Below are 23,814 nucleotides of genomic sequence, written 5' to 3' on the forward strand. Positions count from 1 at the left end.
TATTAGCTGAACAATTTAGACTGCATACCATTTTGTGATAATGAACAATATCATAATGTAATACATCATCTAAGAATATATACTGTATATATACAGTATATATATATATATATATATATATATATATAGATACAGTATATATATATATATATATATATATATATATATATATATATATATATATTATATATATTAAACTTAAGCATAATTGTTTGCCTATGTCTCAGTATGTGTCAAACACAAATGTGTACCAGTAAAGGAATAATCTAGATTGTTTGTGTGCTGAAGGTGCCGGTGCAAAGCAGGGCTATACTCCAATTGAAGCTATCAGTAACTGATAAGCTTTTTTTAAACAAAGGAAGGTTTGAATACCAAGATATTAAAATATGCTCATGTTTCATATAAGCAGTGCCTAATTTACAAAAATGAATAACAAAAACCTAAAACCCTCTTAAGTAACCTTGATCAAGCACAACACAAATCCACAATAAGATCCCTTACAATCACAGCACATCAATGGGGATTTCAATTATTGTTGTAGACACTGTAGATTATCATTGGGTGTTTGCATTGGCAGTTGGTTTTAACAGAACAAGAAACATTAGTGTAGATTTAAATCAAAACATTTCTACAATTCTGGAATTTCTAGGGATTTTTTTTAAAATCAAATTTTACTCTGAGGCATTCACCAGGAGCAAGAACTTTTCTTCTTAACATTGCAGTGTATCCAGTTAATACTCCCTCCTTCCACAATGCTGGTGATCTGATTGAATTGAGTGGTGTATTGTAGGAACAGAAAACCAGTTTTGTTGCAGGAGGGAGCCTGATCTGGACACACTGCAATCCTTAGAAGAGAATTATTTTTCTCCTGGCGACGATCCCACATAAATGTTGAGAAATGTGTTGCCCAGATGTATGATTAAAAATGTCAAGATTCAACAATATGTTTAAAAATATAATGGTGTGGGGGCTCCCAAGTGGTGCATCCAGTAAAGGCGCTCCTCATGGAGTGCAGGATGCGCCCTATAGCCTGGAGGTCGCCGGTTTGAGTCCAGGCTATTCCACTACCGACCGTGGACGAGAGTTCCCAAGGGGGGGCGCACAATTGGCCGAGCGTCGCCCGGGTGGTGGGGGCTTAGGTTGGCCAGGGTGTCCTTGGCTCATCACGCACCAGCGACCCCTGTAGACTGGCCAGGCACCTGTGGGCTTCCCTGTAAGCTGCCCAGAGCTGCATTGTCCTCCGACGCTGTAGATCTGAAGTGGCTGCACGGCGGGCCTGCAGAGTGAAAAGAAGCGGTCGGCTGACAGCACACATTTCGGAGGACAGCGTGTGTTCGTCTACGCCGCTCCCGAGTCAGCGCGGGGGTGGTAGCAGTGAGCTGAGCCTAAAATAATACAATTAGCGACTACTGCTGTGTGGTCCAGTGGTTAAAGAAAAGGGCTTGTAACCAGGAGGTCCCCGGTTCAAATCCCACCTCAGCCACTGACTCATTGTGTGACCCTGAACAAGTCACTTAACCTCCTTGTACTCTGTCTATCGGGTGAGACATAGTTGTAAGTGACTCTGCAGCTGATGCATAGTTCACACACCCTAGTCTCTGTAAGTCGCCTTGGAAATGCTGCGATACGACAACCTGGGACCGCTAAAGTAACACATTGGGTTCAGTAGACTTTAACACAATCGGTGGGAGAGGACAAATACAACAGAAGAAGAATCCAGCATGTTTTTAGTTCTCTGAAAATGATAAGATGGTGTCTTTTAATTGAGCTACTGTAATAACTCTCTGAAGATGATCTCGAAGCAGTGAGTAGTTGTTTTTTGATGTGACCTAGATGCAAAGAAACGCAGAGTCCTTTTCTTCAAATATTAGTTTTGTTTATTCAATATATGCATGGAATCATTTTCTCTTTACAGAGCAAGCAAAAAGATGCATAAAGAAACAAGCTCTTTAATACCCATTTGCATCCGGGGTCTTCCCCTCCCCCGTTCCTTTGTAGGTCCAATCTCCACGGGACAACACCCTGTGGACTACACCTGCGGAGGAGTCCCATGTGCAGAGAAAATGACGTGTCATGTGCTAAAGTGATCTAAAGGTTGTTATTGCAGAAAGTAAACTGGTTCTGGCTTGATTGTGACTATTTGTTAAATTAATTTTCAGAAATACAAAAAATGGAAGGTAGCAGTGGCAAAAGAGCATTTAACCCTGTATGGGCAAAAGAGTATTTTGTATTTCAGAGAGGGGACGGAGCAAATAATGAAGCAGCTAAAATCAACAGCAGCATGGGAGCATGTGGCGTTACTTTGTTTGTTATTTATTTATATTATGATTTATATGTTTATATTACGGCAAAAGCCGATTGTTATTTGTTATTGTTTTGTCTTTTTAAAACCTTGTGAAGATGCGTAACTAGCTGACAGTCATGCATCCTTATTAAACTTGTGCAGACTATGGCCGCGGGGTAATAGGATAATCAACAGCTAGTTAACCCCTCGGCCAAAATATATAAAAGCCTGCAGCTGTCTGCGCCGAGTAAGGGTGTACAGAGGAGAGTACGGGAGAGCGAGCAAGGAGAGAGAGATTTAAAACCAAAGCAATTGCTAAGCATGCTGGTTTATACACCAGCACAATACTTATTTGTTTGTTTGGCCAACGTTCCCTTTTGTTTAGTGTGTTGTGTTTGTTTAAATCTTTTGTTTTGTTTATTATTTAATAAAAACACCAAGCTTCAGTTTCACCCGCTACTTCCTGAGTCTGTGTTTCTGGTCTGACGTTACCACTGAAAGCCATCCTGTTCACAGAGCACAATGAAAAAAAGGTGTAAATAAATCAACTGAAAGCAAGTCTTCTGTTGAGAAAGAGATGTTTGTAAATCAAAAGCAGCTGAAACCTATAAAGAAATCGCAACTAAAATTGATTCAAAAGCGGCTGCGTTTCAGACTACATAGCAGTGCTAGGGCAGTTGCAAGAAATACTGAAAAAATTGGATATGACCTTTTGCTGCAAGTTTTGATCGCTTAAGTGAAACACCATTTGTACATGGAATGTGCGATGAAAGCACCGATTGAAGTGAAAAAAGCCAGTTACTGTTAACAATAAACAGCACAAAATAACGAGCCTACTTGAAATAACCGAGAGATGCTCTGCTGAAAATATATCAAAAGCAATCATTGCTTTTTTTGACCATGAGCACTACCCAGTAGAAAAGTTGGTTGGCTTTACTTTAGATGGCGTAGCTGTAACGATTGGCCGCAGGCGGCAGGGAGAAGGCAACGTTTCTGCAAAGCTAAAAGGTCAGTTTGGGGAACCGTTTATTCAACATTGTATGACACATCGGCAGGTTTTAATGGCACGAGATGCAGAAAAGGAAATCCCTGATTTTGTAGAGGACGCAATTAAAGCCGCACTGTCTCATTTTAGTGGTCCGGCAAGAAAGAAAGGGTTTGCTCAAATTTGTGAGTTAAATGATGAATACACCCACATAGTTACCTACAAAAAAATGTGGTGGCCGAGTCTAGCAGCATGTATCGAGTGGTTTGTAACTTTAAAACTGAGTCTTGCACAGTACTTTGAAAAAGAGGCAAATGGCAATGAATGGTCAATTCGCTATCGTGAACATTGTAAAGTCTTGCAGGAGAGACTGCAAAATCCCAAATTCATTTTGTACTTACTGTTTTTAAATTGGATTTTGCCACTCCTTGCACACATGAATCAAGCCATACAGAAAGGAAACTTGAACTTGTATTCTGCTTACACATCTGTCCAGAAGTACTTGCGAGTAATTTCCTGCAAGGCGGAGATGATGTTAAGCCAGGCCAGTTGAAAATCCCTAAAGAAAATTTGAATGGATTCTTTGAGGAATGTGAGTCAGAGCACCATCTCTCTGAATCTGAAATCTTAGAAATAAAAGGCAGCATTAGTCAGGTATGCAGAAAGATTACAGAAAAGATTCCCAGAGAAAGAACAGGTTAAACAAATGCTTTTTCTAGATCCCGTGAATTCCAAACCCGATATAACTGAGCTGTCCAAAATTGGGCAAACGTTCTCTAAGCATATCTGTGTTTCTGGAATCACAATACTCTGTGTTTTGCGAAGAAGATGCAGTGAATACATTGTTTAAGTTGGACAGATGCAGTAATGACATTGCAGCATTTTGGTCCCATCTCTTTAAAAACAGCGAGGAATACAAGGAGTTAGCCAGGCTAGCCATTCTCTTGTTAACGCAAAGTCTGGACACTTGCAGTTGTGAATGGGGCTTCAGTCACATGACTGGGATCAAAACCTTTACCCGTAACCGACCGGGACCATGCCTGCCCATATACTACAGCAGAATTTCCAGCTTCAAAGTTCACAAAAAAAGAGAGTTTAGGGAGGGAATCACAAGACACAGATACAAGAAAGTTACAGTTATTTTTTAGGTGTTTATTTAATTTTAAAGTTTAGGTTGTTGTGAATGTGTTTATTTATTCCTTGAGAAATTGGTGCAAATTGCAAATTGATATAAATCACCACGGTATATATATGTCTACACACACACGGTTGTATATAGCTTCCGTTTTGTTTGTCCGCAACCAATATGTTTTTTTGTTTTTAAATGTCCATCACCACTGGACACAATGCCGACCCCTGGTTCTAACGCTATGCATAAACTATGCTATCTTGGTGTATCGGCCCCTCCAGCACTGGGTGATTGTGGTTAGGGTTAGGGTTAAACTATGCTATCTTGGTGTATCGGTACTCATTGGTCTTACACCCTACTGACAACTCTTTTTTTAATTTTTATTAAGTTACTGTAAATCTCCTGTCGCACCTGTAAATACAACATCAGAGCTGTTAGTATCATGGTGACATATATATATATATATATATATATATATATATATATATATATATATATATATATATATATATATATATTAAAAATATGACTATGTACTTACATATGTTTGCCTCAATGTAAAATCATACCATACTGTACCTAAGAAAGACTGTAGTAATAAAATAAATATATGTCAAAACTAAAAGTATTCCTTCGCTAACTGAAATTTAACTCAAAAGTCTAGTATATCCATCGATATACAAGTACAGTCCAGTACAGTCATCAAACTCTGTGTACCAGTGTTAATGTAAACTTTATAGGTGCTCAAAGAGGTTTATTACACAACACAGCAGTAAAACAGGTACAGTACAGACCATGCTGTAAAACAATGAAAAATAAATCAATCTTTGAACTGAAATGAACCGTACTTTCCCTCAGAATAGGTTCACTGTAGGTCGTTTCAAATCCGACTCTATATACTGTGTTAAAATGAGCAGATAAAAGGGAATTATTATTATTATTATTATTCATTCAAAGTTTTTTGTTTTTTTTAAGTTTGAAATCTGCATATTTTGCCCAAAGTATTATCTAGCACCAAACAATATCGTGGCAGGCTAAACCTCCTGGGTAGAATGGCAACAATCTATACAAAAATAATAAACAATCTGGACCTGCAATTTCCTATTTACTGTAATTAGAAAGGGTTTAATGAGGACTGTAGCTTCAAATTTCACTTGCCTCATCTTTTTATAACATACAGTACACAATCATTCTGACTGGTTCTCATTTCAATTACTTCAATATGTTTTGCTGTAGGTGCTTTGACCAGCATTCAGGAGCTTCTCTTCTGGTCTAATTGTCTGTGTAGTGAATTAGGTATACTATTTATTTAAATATAAAATTTGTCTCTAGTCGCCCACTCAGGGACGCCAAAATGTAAGAAATGAGACATACCATATTTAAAGTTCTGTATCATGTAGAACTCGGACTCCCTTGACAATAACCGACATTCACACAACGTGTCCGAAATATAAAACAATAGTTTATTTAATAATAAAAAGGGGTGCACAACTTATCTAATATCACAGAAAGGAAAGGCTATTGGTTAGAGATATGCATGGATAATACACAGTTCATTGATTTCATAGTCAAACGATTACAACGACCATAACGTCATTAGCATATATGGTTAATATACTAATATTAATTATGGCTGATCACACAAAGTGTCTACTTTGCATTAGTATTTTCAATACCCGTTTCTAATTGTATTATTATTATTATTATTATTATTATTATTATTATTATTATTATTTTCTTAGCAGACACCCTTATCCAGGGTGACTTACAATTGATAGCATTTACTACAGTTAATTTCTCAAGTCATAAAGTATCTAATATGCTGAATACTTATCGATTTTCAACAAAGAAGTCAATCTTCTTTGTTGATGAATACTGCAGCTTCCCTCTCTGGAACTGAAGTTCCAATGCAAGAAGACGGTACTTGAAGTATGCATTGTATTGCATCGGTTCGGAATAAACAAATAATTATTTTCAAATGGAGATCAGCTTGTTGATTTCCAATAGTCTGGCAGCATTATCTTTGACCTGTTGGCAGTTTTCCAACTGGAAATAGTTCCATTGATCATACGTAACTCAGTTCAGTAATGCATTGCAATTGAAAAGTTATGTAGTTCGTAGAGGTGTTCTCGTTGCAATTCCTCCATGACCTTAGGCCCAGCTGCTGGCTATGCTTCCGTCTGTTTCATGGATTGGTCAGTTTGTTTATTTTGGGCTGAGCCCGAGTCCACCTGGGGTGTTTCTCATTGGTTGTTCTTGTTCCTAGACGACCCCTTGTTCTCAACTGGTCCGCTGTTTCGCCCCTTGTCGACTGGATTTATGAGATAGACTGTTTTCTGTCCAAGGTGTCAAAGCACCCAAACTGGTCTGGCTTGCCTTGTGCAAGATACTGCCGGCGCCAAATGATTCATTCAGCGATGGGGGAAGATAAAACACTTGTTCAGCAGTTAGTTTATGACTCTTTTTAAAAGCATTCTTTGTCAGTGAGGAAGTTTGTGACCAGAAACCAAGTAGACACAGAGAATGGCTTTGGACCCCCCTCTGTATATTTCAATTCTGTTAATTTCATACACAGAATGATATTATGACCCACTCTGACGCTACATCTCCAATACATATATAACATAGGCAAGATCAGCCAAAGTGTCTTTGAAGAGCTGGCACCATCCAGTCACAAGTTTCCTCTTGTTACACTCTTCCCCTCCTTGCAACAAATCTAGCCTATAAGATCTGAGTCACGGCACCAATGCAACAGGGCAGTGGCTTGGCGCAAACCAGCAACCACGCACACTGCAGAATCCGTAATTGCAATGCATCACACAACTGCCTGTTACACTGTTTGCAATATTGGGTGCTGAGGCTTACTAATATAAAAACACTGGTCTCTGTGGCAACAACTGGAATTCATTAGTGAAAGCACCTTTTTACAGCAAAAATACAATATCTGAATAATTGCAATAAGAACTACAAAAAACAGTACAGAAAAATTAAGTACAGTGAAACCAGAATAACATGGTCAGCAAAGGAAGTGAAAAAGGGAGGCTTACTGGTCTGTAAGACATACAACAGGTTTTACTGCTTTAATCCAAAATGCTTGAGGAGATGGTACTATTGCTTCTCATTGTATTATGTGTGTACAGTATTCAACAGCAGGCAGTGACTCTGGAGATGCGGGTATTAAAATGTAACTGACCCACAGCAGTAAAGCGTACCCTGTTGAGCACTTAACTTGATGTTGTTTGCCAACCAGCTGAAAATTTGTAAAAACAGCTGAGCCACACTAGGAAAAACAGATAACGACTCAGCAACATTCCATCTGTAGTAGAGTTTTACTGCTATTACTGTCATGACCGGTGATATAGATTAACTACCAAATGAAAAACATTTTTATAGCTTTGGATAAAGGTGTCTGCTAAATACAGCAGAACATCCGTGACTTCAATTATCTGCGCCTCCACGACAAGTTTTATCTCTGAAATGCAGTACATTATTGCCAATGTAGACTTAATGCCCGCTATGCACACACACACACAAGACGCATGCGTCGGTCTATAAACGCTGTGGAGTCAACGCCATGACAGCAGCGCTGCAGATTCGAGGGTTCATGTCTTGGTATGAACAGCAGAAGGATTCTGTAAAATGAGTTCTCCTGAGACAGTTACTTAGTGAAGCCCAGCAAACATATTTTACCTCACCGAAACAAAAGACTCTGATGGTGTGACAGAGAGCGAAGGTATTAGAGCTGTAAAGCTCCCTCCCAACCACAGAAGGCGCTGGGTAAGGTTGGTAGTATGTTTCCCCCTCGACTGGCGGACTTGACGGTAGGTGGAAAACGGAACTCGGCCATCTTGGGGGAAGCTTGTAGCTACAAGTGCCCTAAACAACTCCATTGCGATTGGCTACGGGTCAGGCAGTGATTGGGTAAACCCTGGTGCCGGACTTAATGCAGGGAGGAGTTTGGTGGTACAAAGGGGGCGCAGTTATGCGAGTACAGCCTTTTACGCTGATGTGGTAAACTAATCTGGACAGCTGTTTTTTTTTTTGTTTGATCTGTGTTTGCAGAGGACTGAACACCAGGGAGCTGCAGCTAACCAGCCAGCATAACCACCCAGAGCACTCGTGATTCACTGCACAGAACACCAAACCACAGCACCAGCAGTCTGGGACACCGCGCACCTTTCCATGCACAAAGATGGGATTGTTTACAACTTTGAATATTTATTATTTGAGACTGCATACCTGCTGCGTGCCCCCCGATACCATAGCTGGTAGAGGGGTGGATTATAATTTGATTATTTAAATAAACACAGACGTTTTTGCACTGGGAAATACTGTCTGGACATTCCTTATATACACCACACCAGTTGCCATCCTGTCACAGATGGACTTTGTCAAGGTTCAAAAAAACACTTCTGGTTCTACGTATTTTGTCAAAATGCAAGAAGAGATTAAATTACACAGTAAAGCTTTTTTATTTGGTTTTAAAGTTTTAAATTTATAGGAATTGTATTTTTTGTTTGAAATCCCAGAAAACTAGCAACACAGCTACCATTATTTAATATTAATGCATGGAATAAATGAGAGATAATAGAATACCTTGTGATTTTTCTAGCTGCTAGCCACACGACTAAGTTTACAGGAAAATTGTGAGCTCTGATGGGCTGAATAGCTTATTCACGTCATAAAATGTTTTGTGATCTTGTAGCTTTGTAGTGTTTATTTTGTAGTATATTTATTTATTTATTTTGTTGGTAACAGAAAAGGCTTGGGAAACGGGGTTGGAGGTGTATGGCATTTTGAAAAGATTTTGTTAGGAATATCACTATCAAAGTAAACTAATTGTAAAACATTCTTCTGTCTTTGTAATATATTGTATTGCATACATCTCCAGAAAACCCTAATTTGGCTTACATTACTAGTTTCTGTATTTTATTAATGCATGCTAGTCACATGCAATGACACCTAATTTATCGACAGATTTAACACATCCGATGACCTCTAGCCTATGTCTCCCCAAGCTCGCGGATAAATGGAGTTCCACTGGAATTACATTTAAAAATATATATATATATATATTTTTTTTTTAAACGTTTTTGAGGTCATAAGCAGGTAAGTAGATAATACAAGTTCACAGGCTCTTGGACAAATAGAAAAGTGGAGCCAATTCCATCATCTTCCCTGAATTCTTCTCCCCTGGTTGACTATGCCCTTTTTTCTATCTAGGACTGGAGCTTGCATTTCCATAAACGCATGTACAGTCCCTAATGAGTCCTGGCTCATTGCCATGAGTAGAGCCCTGTGTCTCCTTCCCTCTACTGGAGAATGACATTGCATTGAGGTTGTGAGTTCATCTCCAAATACTGTATGTGCATAATACAATCTCTATGCCAATCCGACCACTGATTTCGAGAGAGGGATATTAATCTAAAGAAGTTGTTTGACCTCCATTTTAGATTCCCTGCTGTTGTGAGATGTGAAAAATGGCACAGGGTTTAATGGCCTATTGGAAAGCATAAGATACCCACTTGATATAGTCACAGCTAAAACATTTCAAATCTGATACGGGTCATGACACCAGATGACTCCATGAGGAGAGAACTACTGTGTATTAAATGAAACAATAATTAAGAGATAACGGCATTGGTGCGTTACAAGTTCAAATACTCTGGAGTTTCATTATTACCGAGGAACTATTACACTACATTTAACCTGCATTACACCCACTACACCTCCCTGATAACAAACAGTCAGGAGGGTAGAAGCTTCACATAGTAAATACATATAAGTAAATGCCCAGGCACTTTTCTTACTATCCTCGCCACAAGTGATGTGATATTAAGATATTTAGATTGTTACTCATAACCTAATTGACTAATACAGGTCACATGACCAACAACAGTTAGTCTTACTGCCCACAAAACCAGTCTATATTCACTGTAGTAATCAATAGTGCCCTCAGCTGTCACACCCAAGCTCATTACAGCGTATTCGGACGTAATCCTGTCATAATATTAAATACCTGAGTATGCAAAAACCACCACAAAAAAAAAAAAAAACACCACAGAATCGAATGGTAAATGGTGTTTTTTAACTGACTCTCAGCCTTTTTCCTTGATTTTTTGTTTTTTATATCAGGTTTAATAAAACTGATATTTACTGGCGTTTCCACAGTATTGCAAGCCTGTCACTTTTTCAACCCACTGGTCAATAGTTTTCGACTATAATGTGAAAACACTGTTTTCAACTTCAGCGAATGTTTGTAAAATGCATCATGAACTTTACTGTAAAATCCTGAAACAGATTTGCAAGAGGGGGCTACAGCTTTTACAGGACACATTACAGGGAGAGCTTTTGCATGTCATTACGAGGCACAGCCAAACATGTTTTAAAAAAGGAATTGTTAATACTAATAGAATTGAAGTTCTCCACCAATACAAATCAACTCATACAAAATGTGCACTACCAACAACATGCTATACTTATCTGTGAACCAGTCAGTGAGTTACATGAAAACAATGCAATACAAATGGACTAAACCATCCCCCATGGGACACCCCTATTAGAATGCAACCCATGTAAAAAAAATAAAAAATAAAAAAAACACAATTATACAGCTTTCAACATCCTTCCAACAAAATGGTGTCACCCTGACCTATACAGTCAATGTCAAATGTCTGGGTTCTGTTCTTTGAGCTGGGCTGGAGATCACACAAGTAAGTACTGTGCCTGTATTGAACAGCCTTTCTTGTCCATTCACTGGGCAACCAAACCCAGAACCCAGGAATGGTTGCAATGTAAAATGACATCTGAAGCTTCTTGCTTCATCTAACCTAAACTAAAAGTATTTGACTAAATGCATGCACAGATGTTTTCAAAAGGTTCATGCTGTATGCAGAAATCAATATCAAATTTTAAATATGTACAAAAGTCAAATATTAAGAAAACTAGAAACACTAGAAACTTTTTCACTGGAAATGTTTATTATTAAATATCGATTTACAGCTTTAATTAATATTAACATAATAATTTGATTTGGTTGGTGTTGATTCAGAACTGTAATTTGTAAACAAGCATTTTTCACATGAATAGTTTCATATTAGTGACAACACCCACCCGATGTACCACATGGTTTGTCTGGTTTTTTTTTGTTTTTTTTTTACAAATCTGCTGTCCCAAGAGTATAAAAAAAGGTTTATTTATATGGTTGCATACTCTGCATTTTAGTAAAAAAAAAAAAAAAAAAAAAACTAACAGAGCTGATGTTGCCTCCCAGAATTGTACAGTTCAAATTATTATTATTATTATTTATTTCTCAGCAGACGCCCTTATCCAGGGTCACTTACAATTGTTACAAGAAATCACATTATTTTTACATACAATTACCCGTTTATACAGTTGGGTTTTTACTGGAGCAATCTAGGTAAAGTACCTTGCTCAAGGGTACAGCAGCAGTGTTCTCCACCTGGGATTGAACCCACAACCCACAACCCTCTGGTCAAGAGTTCAAAGCCCTAACCACTACTCCACACTGCTGCTCAAATGTTCCATGCAGAAGAAATGCATCTCTTCCATGCCAGAAGTCTATGATTTAATTCTTGAAATATGTATTCATCATTCATTTCTTTTGTTTTTCACCATATATTGGCCTATATTATGCATCTGTTGTGTCTGGTATCAAGCCAGAAGGTATTTGGAGAAAGACTGCTTGAATTTAAAACCTGTTACCACACTAGTCATCTCACAGAGCTCTTAATACATTATGTTATAGGTTGAATGTGTACAGTATTCAACAACTCTCTTTGCTTTTCTACATGCCTAGGGCCTACAGGGTATCTAGTTGCACACCAGATTTGTGGAAAGTTCTATTTTAAAATACAATTTAAAACCTATTATCACACATGCCGCACAGAGCTGCTTACTTTTTTTTTTTTTAGCTCATTATATGATAAATTGAGTATGTACAGTATTTATCTTTTTTTTTTTTTTTTTTTTTTTTTCAGCATGTCTACATTATCTGTTGTATCAAGTACCATGTCAGAAGGTCTTTGTGGAAAGACGGTCCTTTTTTAAAAAAAATACAACAGACATGTTACTCATCTCATAGGGCATTTTATTTGTTTAAAAGTAACTTGTGTCAGAAAAGTAAATCTAAATGTTACACCAAGTACTAGTTCCATAACGACATACTGTACAGTTCATACAAGTAAAAACAAACTAGTGAGCCAAGCTTGAATTTGGAGCTGTGTCAACAAATCATAACCAGTTACTGGCAGTCTAGATTCTGGAATGAAACCAACTGAAACCTATCCTTGTTCCAAACAACTGTATGCTCAAAATCCCCCAGGTACTACATAATAGTTAGCACCCCATCCAGAGACAGTTAACAATCTTTGCCCATTCGATTATTTGTGGATTATTTATAAAAGGTATGACTAACAGTAACCGAAAACTCCAACCAGGAAAGACCACAGATGTCCTGTTTTAAGTTGTTCTTGTTGCTTCAAGTACAGCAACTCTGGAATTCTTCATAAATACATTTTAAAAAATTACTGAACAGTTTCACATTATTTTACTATGTGTGACTTTACCCTATCATACACTGTACACTTCCAAATGGTACATGGAAATGATGCCCTTTAATCTCAGGCCTGCCCGGGCAGCAGCCGATTTCACATCTTCTCGTTTCACCCTCGCATTCACAGGGACTGTAGCCTTTCCGATGCACTGTGGTTGTTCTTGTGAAGGGGGCTTTTGTCTTTTTAGTTCCAAGGCCATTGATTTCATTTTGCTGGAGGTACTACACTCGAGTATTACAGACAGGTAGTGTATTTTCTACTAAGAACGGCAGTACTTGTGTGCAATGTACAGCAAGAGAGATGATGCTGCTCTGTGTTTATTTAAAAAAAATAGTCATCATGGCAACAGGCTAATTGATTCATCTTTCGAAAAACAGAGCTGCAGGTTATGATATTAATTAAGTATTTGATATTTAGCTCTTAAAGGTAATTAAAAAAGAATGAGAAAGTGCATTTGCATTATCAGTCGTGGGCTACAGTAGCTCTTTAACTGAATGCAAATAGTGTATAATAAAAACAGTATTGTTTGAAAGATTTTTTAACTTAATTATTTTACCTGTTTCCCAAAAATAGAATGTCCAATTGTCTTTCCTCAATGCAACAATCCTCACAACAGCTCAGTGGGAGAGCTACTGGCACTGGGAGGACAAGTGCTAGCCCTGCAGGTGTCCACTTTGAGCTCACCAGGCATCTGGCCAGTAGGGTCTGCTGTTGCGCAGGGCAGAGAAACAAATTCTGCACCACAGCCTATACGAAGCTCCCTGTGGAATCCTCAGTGAAGACTGCCAACTTTGCCCAGCCAGGGTGCAAACCTGCTCTCGCCTGACTGTATGACTTACCCTGCACACCACGTGGTTATGCCTTTACCAGGTGAGCCATTCAGTTATTTTTTATTGTAATTTTTTTACTGCACATGGATTTCAGGACACTGTTTACTTTAATTTTCATGACAAAGTTTACTCATTAAATAAGACTTAACGCTGCAATTAATTAACTTGAAGATTGAACATATTGGATATTACACTACTGTAAATCTGTGTCTGGTAGGGAAAGGCTTCAGACACAGCCTTTAGAGGGATCATAAATAGATTTGAAGTAGAAAAGTGATTTTAGCTATCTTTAACAGGATTTACTTTTAAATTGCAATTGTATTGTGCTGTAACATTTTCAGAGCTATATACCTGCAGTTTTTTAAACTATACACAGCAATGGTCAAATGACAGTCTTTACAAAATGGCAATTACAGAGGGAGCTAACCTAATTGGCTAACAAGTATTCCAACCTGTGCAAATATGTCACCATATTAGCAGAGCTTAAAACTTTCAGAACTATTCTGCCCAATTCATTTGACAACCGATTCACTTTGGGAGGGTTGGGGTAGGGTGCTATTTTAAAAGTGTAATACCACACTCCCGATGTTCAAATACAGTTCAACATCTGCAAGCCTTGGCTGTTTAACAGAACAACACTCTAAGGCATGCAGATATTGGGGCATATTTGAACACCGTCTTGTGTATTAGCTTTCATGATACTTAGTAAACCATCTGGAAATGTTTTATTTAATGCTACTAGAATACAAATAGAAAAATCTTCATTGACATTTAGGATCAGATCTCTAAAAGGTACTGACTATGAAGTGAGACCATTTTGTTAAGGAAAAACTAATAATGCAAAAAACTAATACCAGTCTAAATCTAATACCACTGTACAAAAGAGCCGGCTCCCTTGCAGGAGCTGGTATCAGGCTTATGTCTTTATATTTGATTGAGTCACCTACCAGCCTTGACCCCTACTCCTGTACACACTACACTATTATAGCACCTCATCACTCCGGAAAACAAGGAATTTTAATAGAATGTGCAATACTACAAAGACAACATATACATTCAAAAGTCTTTTTTTGGCAAAGCATCAACTACAATGATTATTTCAGACAAACAAAGGTAAACCAATAACTTTAAAAAGTTGCTGTATAATAATGATAATGGCATTGCTGTGGTGTGGCGTGTTTCACTGTAATAATGGAACCATGCTCAAATAACGACCTTGACTTCCTCTCCCTGGCCACATAACACGCCACACAGCAATGAATTCTTCCTTAAAAATAGTACAAACTGGGTAATACACAAGACCACAATTGCATTGCAACTATGATCTTAAACTAAGCTTAATTTGACATATCACCAAGGTCACAGACTTCGGTGTGACTAATTAGGATATGCCTGAAATGGTTTAAACTGTTTAGACCCCTACTTATTGTTTTTAGCAATTTACTGCAGAACTAAATACTGTAGTGTTCAGGAAGGCTCTTATCTCTAGTCTGCTGTGGGAATAATCTTAGATCCTTTTGACATCTAATTTGGCTGCCCATGGTGGCCCTACACTCTAATGACAGTTACATGGCTGGCGTTTCTAATTTTCCAAAAGCGGCTTTGAGCTTTCTCTAGAGGTGTAATCAGCAACAATTTTCTAATCAAATACTAGACAGGAAATAACCAACAATAGCCTTTAGTAGTCAAAAGCAAAAAATAGATGTGTATCTCTAGCTCTTTGCCATTGTTAGAATTGTCTTTACAGGGTTCTGGGTTTTTTTTTTTTTCTTTATAGCTTGAAGATTGTATTCATACTGCAATACACTACAAGTGAAATCAAGAGCATTCGTATTTATTCAACAAAAATATATAAAAGGCAAACAAATAGTGTTCAACAAGGAAACAAGTTTGATCCAACTGCCTTTGGAATGTGAACCATCTGGAACGTCAGCAAAAAAATTACACAATATGGTAGATGATATACGAAAGAACTGTATTACAAGTAACACTGAAAAAATACCAAGCAACAAAACGTACTTTTTTAGCCACTTCTGGCAGACTGCAAAAAAACTTAGTTCTATCGGTTTCATATATGGACAGTCACAGCACTGAGAAACTGAAATTTTAATGATGTGGAACCCCGAGCGTGGGTAGTAGCCTACATCGTGTAAACAGTTATGGTGCATTTTGACTTTTAAATATACATGCAGTGTTTTGAAAATAAACAGTACATTCGATGTACTGCAAATGGACTGAAAACACTGTGAACACTGCAACTGGTCAAAGTGAAACTAATTTATAGGAAGCACGACTACAGTATATATCTATTGCGTGAAAATGCGGCTGTTGAAAAGTGTTAAAACCCAAACTTAGGCAGTGCTTAAACTTTTGAAACAACAGGAAAAAAAAAATACAGTTAGTTACTATAGTATTAATACAGCATTTGTAATTCACGAAATTGCACTGTATTACAACGATGTACAGTATCAACTATAAATTTACAGATTACATTAATTACTAGTGTGTGTTTTTTTTAAAACGATTTTATTCCCAGTTATCTTCCATACGAACAAATGGTTGTTTGCATAGTTAAATTATTGCAATTTCTCCCAATGCAATGACATAACATTCGTATAGCTGAATGGTTCAAGAACCCCATACCAATGAAAATACGTGACTATCACCGCACTCATCGCTAAATTTCAAACCACTGACTTTGTATTAGATTTTTAATCAGCAGATTTTATCCACGGTAGAATAAACATTTCCCCCCCCCCCCCCCCCCGTTACCTTTTTAAATGAAGCCGAAGTTGGAAAGGACCCTTCTTGCATTAGAGATCAATGCACGATTCTAGTGTCTTCCGGGCAGTCAGATATATGTAGCCTTTTACACAGGAACAAAATCTAATTGTTGCGCTCACCCCCTTTCTCAATAAAATCAATGGCGTTGTTTTGTTTATTTCCTAAACCACAGCTGACTATCAGCGCGTCATGCTTCCGTGTTAGCTAGGGCATGCGCGCTGAGTTTATTAAAGTGTTCATGAAGGTCTGTGCTTGTCTGCCTGGACAAAACGTATGCTTATTGTGGATATCAATATGCCTTGATCCCAAGGTTTTCTGACAGATAGGAGGTGGTCGGTGTGGTTTGACTACAATTAATTACATTATTCAAAAGGCAGTCTTAAAACTACAGTAACTTACAAGGTCCCTGGATCTTGGCAGGTCCTGTTTGTTGGACAGAATGGCTGAAGGAATCTAGGACCACCACAGTTCACATTACCTCCGTTGCTAATAACATCAAATGTCAGATTCACTGAGTTTTTGTTCCTATGCAAATTGGGCTCCACCAATTTTGTTAAAAGATTAAAAACAGGACAAATTGGATGCGTAACATTATTTGTGGTATTTAGAAAACAAGTGATTATTATTATTATTATTATTATTATTATTATTATTATTATTTGTTTATTTAGCAGACGCCTTTATCCAAGGTGACTTACAGAGACTAGAGTGATTGCCCTATAATACCAACATACATCTGAACGAAGTGTTGGATCACATTGTGGAAGGCTAATTTAAAAAGCATATATAATATTTATTGGTTGAGTAGAAAAAGTAAAATATTTCTAACTGCATATCCACTCCCCTGTGCTTAATGGCCACTCTGACCTGGAGTGGTAGACAATCAGGTTGTATCTTGCACAGCACACAAGGCTATATATATTATATATATATATATATATATATATATATATATATATATATATATATATATATATATATATATATTATATATATATATATATATATATATATATAGATAGATAGATAGATAGATAGATAGATAGATAGATAGATAGATAGATAGATAGATATATAAGCACATTCATGTACAGTAACGTGTAGAGGACATTAAAAGAGAGGGGCTCTTGAGAAAAAACAGGCACATTTCAAGCATTGCAGTATTTTTATGACTGATAAAAAGGGCACTTTTGAGGCATAAGAGCAGGATGGCTATGAGGTACCTGTGGAAGTTTAAAATAAAGTGAAATCTATGCACTTTAAATGGAGTGGTCTACAAGCAGAACTAGTATCAGTAAAGTCTTACCTGCTCATTGAGTTTCTTCATAAGCTCATAGACAGATGAGCTTGAACAACTCATTTTGTCAAGAAAGTTAAAACAGATGCAGTTTCTTGGTTTCACTGCATTCTTTGGGATCACAAGGTCAGTTGTGAAATCATTATGGAAAAAAGGTTGTGCTGATTAAGAAAAACACAGACACAATCCCCAAAACTACCTTACTTGCAGTTTTGTGTTTCAGTATCAATTATCTCCGACTCAGTGCAAAAATATGAAGAAAAATCTTGAACCACAATCTGTACTACGGGTCTCGATAGTTCAACTGCAGTGAGTGGTAGGAACTATTGGTAAAATGAGAACTGTGCAGTAAGTATTCTTGAATCATTGTGTTCACATTTCTGATGATGCTGGGATCTGATAATGGTTCTGAAAAGGGTTTGTAAGTTTAGTGTCCTGTGTGTTAAGGTGCTTTAACTGAGTTTGGGAGCTGCTCTTTGCTCTAGTTGTTTGCCATAGACATATGATACATAGGCTAGATCAGTCCAAGTGTCTTTTCAATGGTAAGCGTCAGTGCCATCTAGTGCTCAGCTGTACAATACAAAAGGAAACATAATCCAAAATATCCGCTCACTGTGTGATAGGCACTGATGAGCAGCTCCTGAACTAAAAGCACGAGCCATCTTATTAAAAAGCTAGCCATTTTTTAAATATCGAAAGGATACTTAATAAATTCAATTACAAACGTTACGATTAGAAGTCTTCTTCAATGTCTTTTCAAAGACTTTTCGTCAAACTTTTGTCACTGAATTAAACTTCTTAAAATAAAAAACAACATCAAGAAATATTTCAGTTGTTACAACAATAACCATCAGCAAAAAACAATAATTGTGGAGCTAGTTACTGTTTAACGTAATTGTAGCCAACAGAATAGTTCTGTACATTTTCTCTGCCATATATATTTTTCACATGCACAGTTTTAAAAACATGCTATCTGGTACTACACTAGGTAAAATAAATCCTGTTCGCAAGCCTTACTTATAGTCATGTACTTCCTGTGTCATTTTACCTGGAGGGTGAAATTGTCCCCACCTCTTTTTTTCCTGTCAATAACCAATTAGCTGCTTCCCCTATTGACTGACATGTCAGCCAGTAACGTGGAATTGTTTTCTTAGCTACAATTACTTTAAATGTCACCACAACTAAATACATACATTTACTTTTGTTAGAAATAACTGTTCATTCACTAATGAAACTACAACCTAGCATCCAAACCAGCTTTATTCAGACAATGAAATCATTCATTCAGTTTGGGAAATGTGTTAGATGAACCATGCAGGTTAGGGTTCTTTGTTAGTTGAAGGTATTTTCTGTTTTGCCGGTTGGGGAAGGCTCCTTGGCTTGTCTTACAAGTTTTCTTTCTTCCTTGGTAGATGAAATGGTAGCCGTATTAGTCCAGAGATTGTAGACAGAGAAGGGGATGCAATACTTTTTATTGGACTAACTAAACAATGATTAATCACAAGCAAAAGGTCTCTTCTTCAGGTGAAAGTAGGAAAGAGAGATTGATGTTTATATTCAAAGGTGGCATTAGAACTTTAACAAAAATAATCACTACAATTCTAATGCAAGGAAAAAAGCTGTGTTGAAAAAAAAAAAACAGGAGAGCGGCTGCATAATGAACTATGACAATAACAAAGACAAAAAATAAATAGATTATAACAATAAAATGTAAAAATTGTAACAGTAAATACTAATATAGGGAAAAAAGTGAAAAAAGATTAATCCTCGTCCGAAGATGTTGTGTGGTTTCTCCTACATTGGAACCTACATAGGAGAAACCAAACAACATCTTCGGACAAGGATGAATCTACACAGACACACCATCAGCCACTCCTTTTGGCAACCATTTCAACATGCCTAGGCATTCTCTGCATGATCAAATTCTAATATATATATATATATATATATATATATATATATATATATATATATATATATATATAGTGAGACAGGGAGCAAAGAGTGTAATCCTGGGGAGTTACAGGACTACACTTCCCAGCAGGTCATACAGCTGACAAGCCTCCAATTGTTAGTTAATCACTGTCAGCTGGCAAAAACTTAAAATTGCAGCCAGCTACAGGGTATATAAGATCAACTGTCAGGCTATTCTGTGCTGCTGTGTAATGTGCCCTACTGTGTGAGTGCACAGCCATAAAAACGTAGTGTGGAAAACCTTCTGTTTAAATGTGTTTTATATTTGTGTAACATGCAATTTTTTTAGACTGGTAAGCAGAGTAGCTGCCCAGTTGATTAGTCAGGTTAAAGAAGAAAAGAGAATGTGTTTAGTCACTAATATATATATATATATATATATATATTTAATTATTTCTTAGCAGACGACCTTATCCAGGGCGACTTACAATTGTTACAAGATATCACATTATTTTTACATACAATTACCCATTTATACAGTTGGGTTTTTACTGGAGCAATCTAGGTAAAGTACCTTGCTCAAGGGTACAGCAGCAGTGTCCCCCACTGGGGATTGAACCCACAACCCTCCGGTCAAGAGTCCAGAGCCCTAACCACTACTCCACACTGCTGCCATATATATATTGTAACCCGGCCGGCACTCACGGTCGTTCGTTTGCCCCTTTCAAAGCAGACCCAGGACACAGGAAATGGGGTTTCAAGCGCGGTTGCGCTATTTTTAATAAACACAAAAATAAACACAAACACAAAACAAAACCTAACTCCGTTTTGGAGTACTTACTAAACGGGTTATTCCCTGACTAACTTGCAGGACGGCTAAGCCGTTTACCTGTCACACAACACAAACAAACTATGCAGGTTTCCAGCACTTACTTTCCTATGACTGCTCGGAAGCAGAGCACCTGTCTTCTGCTTCCTTCTACTCAGCAGCCCCGTGCAGCCTGACTGCACATCTTAAATACCCCTGCACCTAGTACTAATTGATAATAACTACCAGGTGCGAGTGATAATTAAACAAATAAAACAATTAATTTAAACAAAATGTGCATTTGCACATATTTTTGGCAGGGAAGATTTTAACCCCCTCCCTGTATTACAATATATATATATATATATATATATATATATATATATATATATATATATATATATATATATATATATATATAAAATTTATCAATTTATTTATTTTTTAGAATTAATGTATTTATTTATCCTTTTTCACCATAATTTGTTCCCTATATTAGTATTTACTGTTGAAATTTTACATTTTATTCATATCATTTATTTATTTATTTTGTCTTTGTTATTGTCATTGTTTATTATTGCAGCAACTCTCCTGGTTTTTTTTTCAACACAGCTTTTTTTCTTGCATTAGAATTGTAGTGATTCTTTTTGTTGAAATTCTAATGCCACCTTTGAATGTAAACATCAATCTCTTTTTTCCTTGCATTAGTGATTCAAAATGAGTTATTTTTGTTAAAGTTCTTATGCCACTTTTTGAATGTTAACATCAATCTCTCTTTCCTACATTCAGCTGAAGAAGTGACCTTTGAGGTCTTGAAAGTCTGTGATTAATTATTAGTTAGTCCAATAAAGGGTATCACATCTCCTTCTCTTTGTCTTTCTTCCTTGGGAAATAAACTGGCTTGATTTGGTTTGATGTGACATATTGTTAGTGCGTGTTTATCGAACAGTGATATCTGCTTAGCATACCTGCCACGTGCACAATAATACTGCAAGCATCAAACACTGCAATTCATTGGGATATTCTATGAGCTGTGTGTATGTTTATACACAGCCTGACACCTTTATTAGGGCAGGACTTTAATGGCTTCTTTCCAGTCCCTACCCAACCAGCTGTTTCCACTTACGACAATGCTTTCAGTAACATGGCTTGACCCAGAAGACACTGCTGACGTGAAATGACCCAGGAAGTGTAATATAAGTTAAGTCATAGAAACTGATAACAGTCTTAAACCTAAAGTAGCACCATCATGCCATAAAACTGCACATTCAATACCTATGTCGTTAATAGAATTGCAAAACAGGTATGTCATTATTGAGATTGAAAAGCTAGTCGATAGGGTTCGAACAATAATATCTAAAATGAACGGGTTGCTTGCCCCACCCTGTTTGAACTGCAAGTACTGTATTTCTGTGTACTAGAATTCCAGACTTTCAAAGTCTTTTTGAAGGGGAAATTACACCTACCGCTGGAGACTAGAAATACACAAGGGAATGTAATTAGTTCATTTTTATGTCTCTGCAAGTTCTGCTCATGTCGGTATGAGTCAGTGACTCAAGTACTTTTTCTACATAGCCAGCACCATTGAATTGAAAGTCGGTAGCAAACACATCAGCATTTTCATTTTTTTCCCCCAATTGCGAATGTCCAATTATGTTCCCTCATCTCAGCAGTTCCCTACAACAGGTCGAGAGAACTAAAGTTTAGTGGGCGTCCTCTGATCCCACAACCAAACCAGTTCCCTTTTTGCATCCAGGAACTCAAGAGCGGATGTCAGCGAGCTACCGGCCTCTCAAGATCCAGCCCTACGAGTGTCTGCTTGAGCTCACCAGGAGCCTAACCAGTAGGATCCGCTCGAGTGCAAACCAAAAATGTGCCTTCCGCACATGTTTTCCTAGAGGGAGGAATTAACCCCCTCCCTGCTGTCTCACACATCCCCCCCCCATGTCTTTTCAAGACACTGGCCATACAACGGCCACCTCCCTCCACCCTTAAAAGACCACCCACCCTCAAGTCCACAAATGTCCATTTTCGCCCTCTTCCACGGGCGGGCTTGAGGGTGGCTTGTCCAGGGCGACCATAGCGCAGACCGGTGACCGGGAGCCAGGACTGACAGGCAGAGGCGTGCGCCTGTGGACCTGCGCAGCGACCTCTGGAATTCCAGGTGGAGCGCAGCACGATGCAAGGGGAGTGGAGCAATCAGCAGGGGGAACGCTAGTGACCTCTGCCCCTTGCGTAGCGACGTCTGCCTCTTGCGCAGCGACGTCTGTGATTCCAGGGGGAGTGGAGTAAGGGACCAGGTAAGCGACTGTGCCTGGCAGTGCTGCGACCTGGGAGCAAGGTCCAGCGCAGGGAGGTCTGGGCATTCCGGCCAGGTGTCCACGATGACGGGACTGGGGACCTCCCTCGGCAACGCCGGACTCACTTGCATGGATGATGGTTCTGGGAGAGGCGGCTCCTCCCCTCTGGGCTCTGGTAACGGCAGCTCCACCCCCTCTGGCTCTCGGGACGGCAGCTCCACCCCCTCTGGCTCTCGGGACGGCAGCTCCACCCCCTCTGGCTCTCGGGACGGCAGCTCCCACTTTTGTAGCAGCCCCTCCAGTTCCGTTGGCTCCCACTCTTGTATTATCAACGGGGCCACACCCAGCTCCTGTCTCTGCCTCTCCATCTTCTTTATCTGCTCCTCCTGAGCAGCGGTGTTTTTATTGAACCTCTCAATTAATTCTTTAAAATCCATTTGGGTCTCCAGGGGTGCCCACACTCGCTGCCACCATATGTAAAAGAATCACACTCACCACAGTTCGTTGCCCCTTTAAAAGCACTGACCCAACACACAGAAATTGATTTTTTTAAGCACGGTTGCGCAATTTTTAATGAAAACACAAAAACAAAAATAAACAAAACAAACACCTAGCTCTTCTTTGAGCAATAACTAAAACAAAACAGGAACCTAAACTAAACAACAGGACAGCTAAGCTGTTTACCTGTAACAAAAACAAAACAGCACACACACAAAAAGGCTTCACTCTACCTTTTTTTTCCCCCCCCAAATTACGACTGTACCCACACACCAGCACAGTCGGGCTTCTACCCTCTTCAGCAGCCGCCCAGAGCAGACTGACTGCTCTCCTTTTAAACCCTGCACCTGGCTCCAATTTTCAATAGTAGCCAGGTGCAGGTAATGATCAATCAATAAAACAATTAAAC

At 38.3% G+C, this 23,814-nt stretch overlaps 1 protein-coding gene across 7 annotated transcripts in view; it reads right to left on the minus strand.

The window, feature by feature from the left end:
- Positions 1-16,821, minus strand: part of marchf8 (membrane-associated ring finger (C3HC4) 8) — a 92,974-nt gene extending 76,153 nt beyond the window's left edge. For 3 of the 7 annotated variants that reach the window (XM_059035772.1, XM_059035773.1, XM_059035774.1), the window contains exon 1: positions 16,577-16,821. The gene's annotated coding sequence lies outside the window, so the exon portion shown is untranslated. The remainder of the gene's footprint in view (positions 1-16,576) is intronic. The other 4 variants (XM_034926071.2, XM_059035775.1, XM_059035776.1 and 1 more) reach the window with 3 other exon arrangements.
- Positions 16,822-23,814: the final 6,993 nt, after the last annotated feature.

The sequence above is a fragment of the Acipenser ruthenus genome, chromosome 13, assembly GCF_902713425.1.
Source record: "Acipenser ruthenus chromosome 13, fAciRut3.2 maternal haplotype, whole genome shotgun sequence".
Taxonomy (NCBI): Eukaryota; Metazoa; Chordata; class Actinopteri; order Acipenseriformes; family Acipenseridae; genus Acipenser; species Acipenser ruthenus.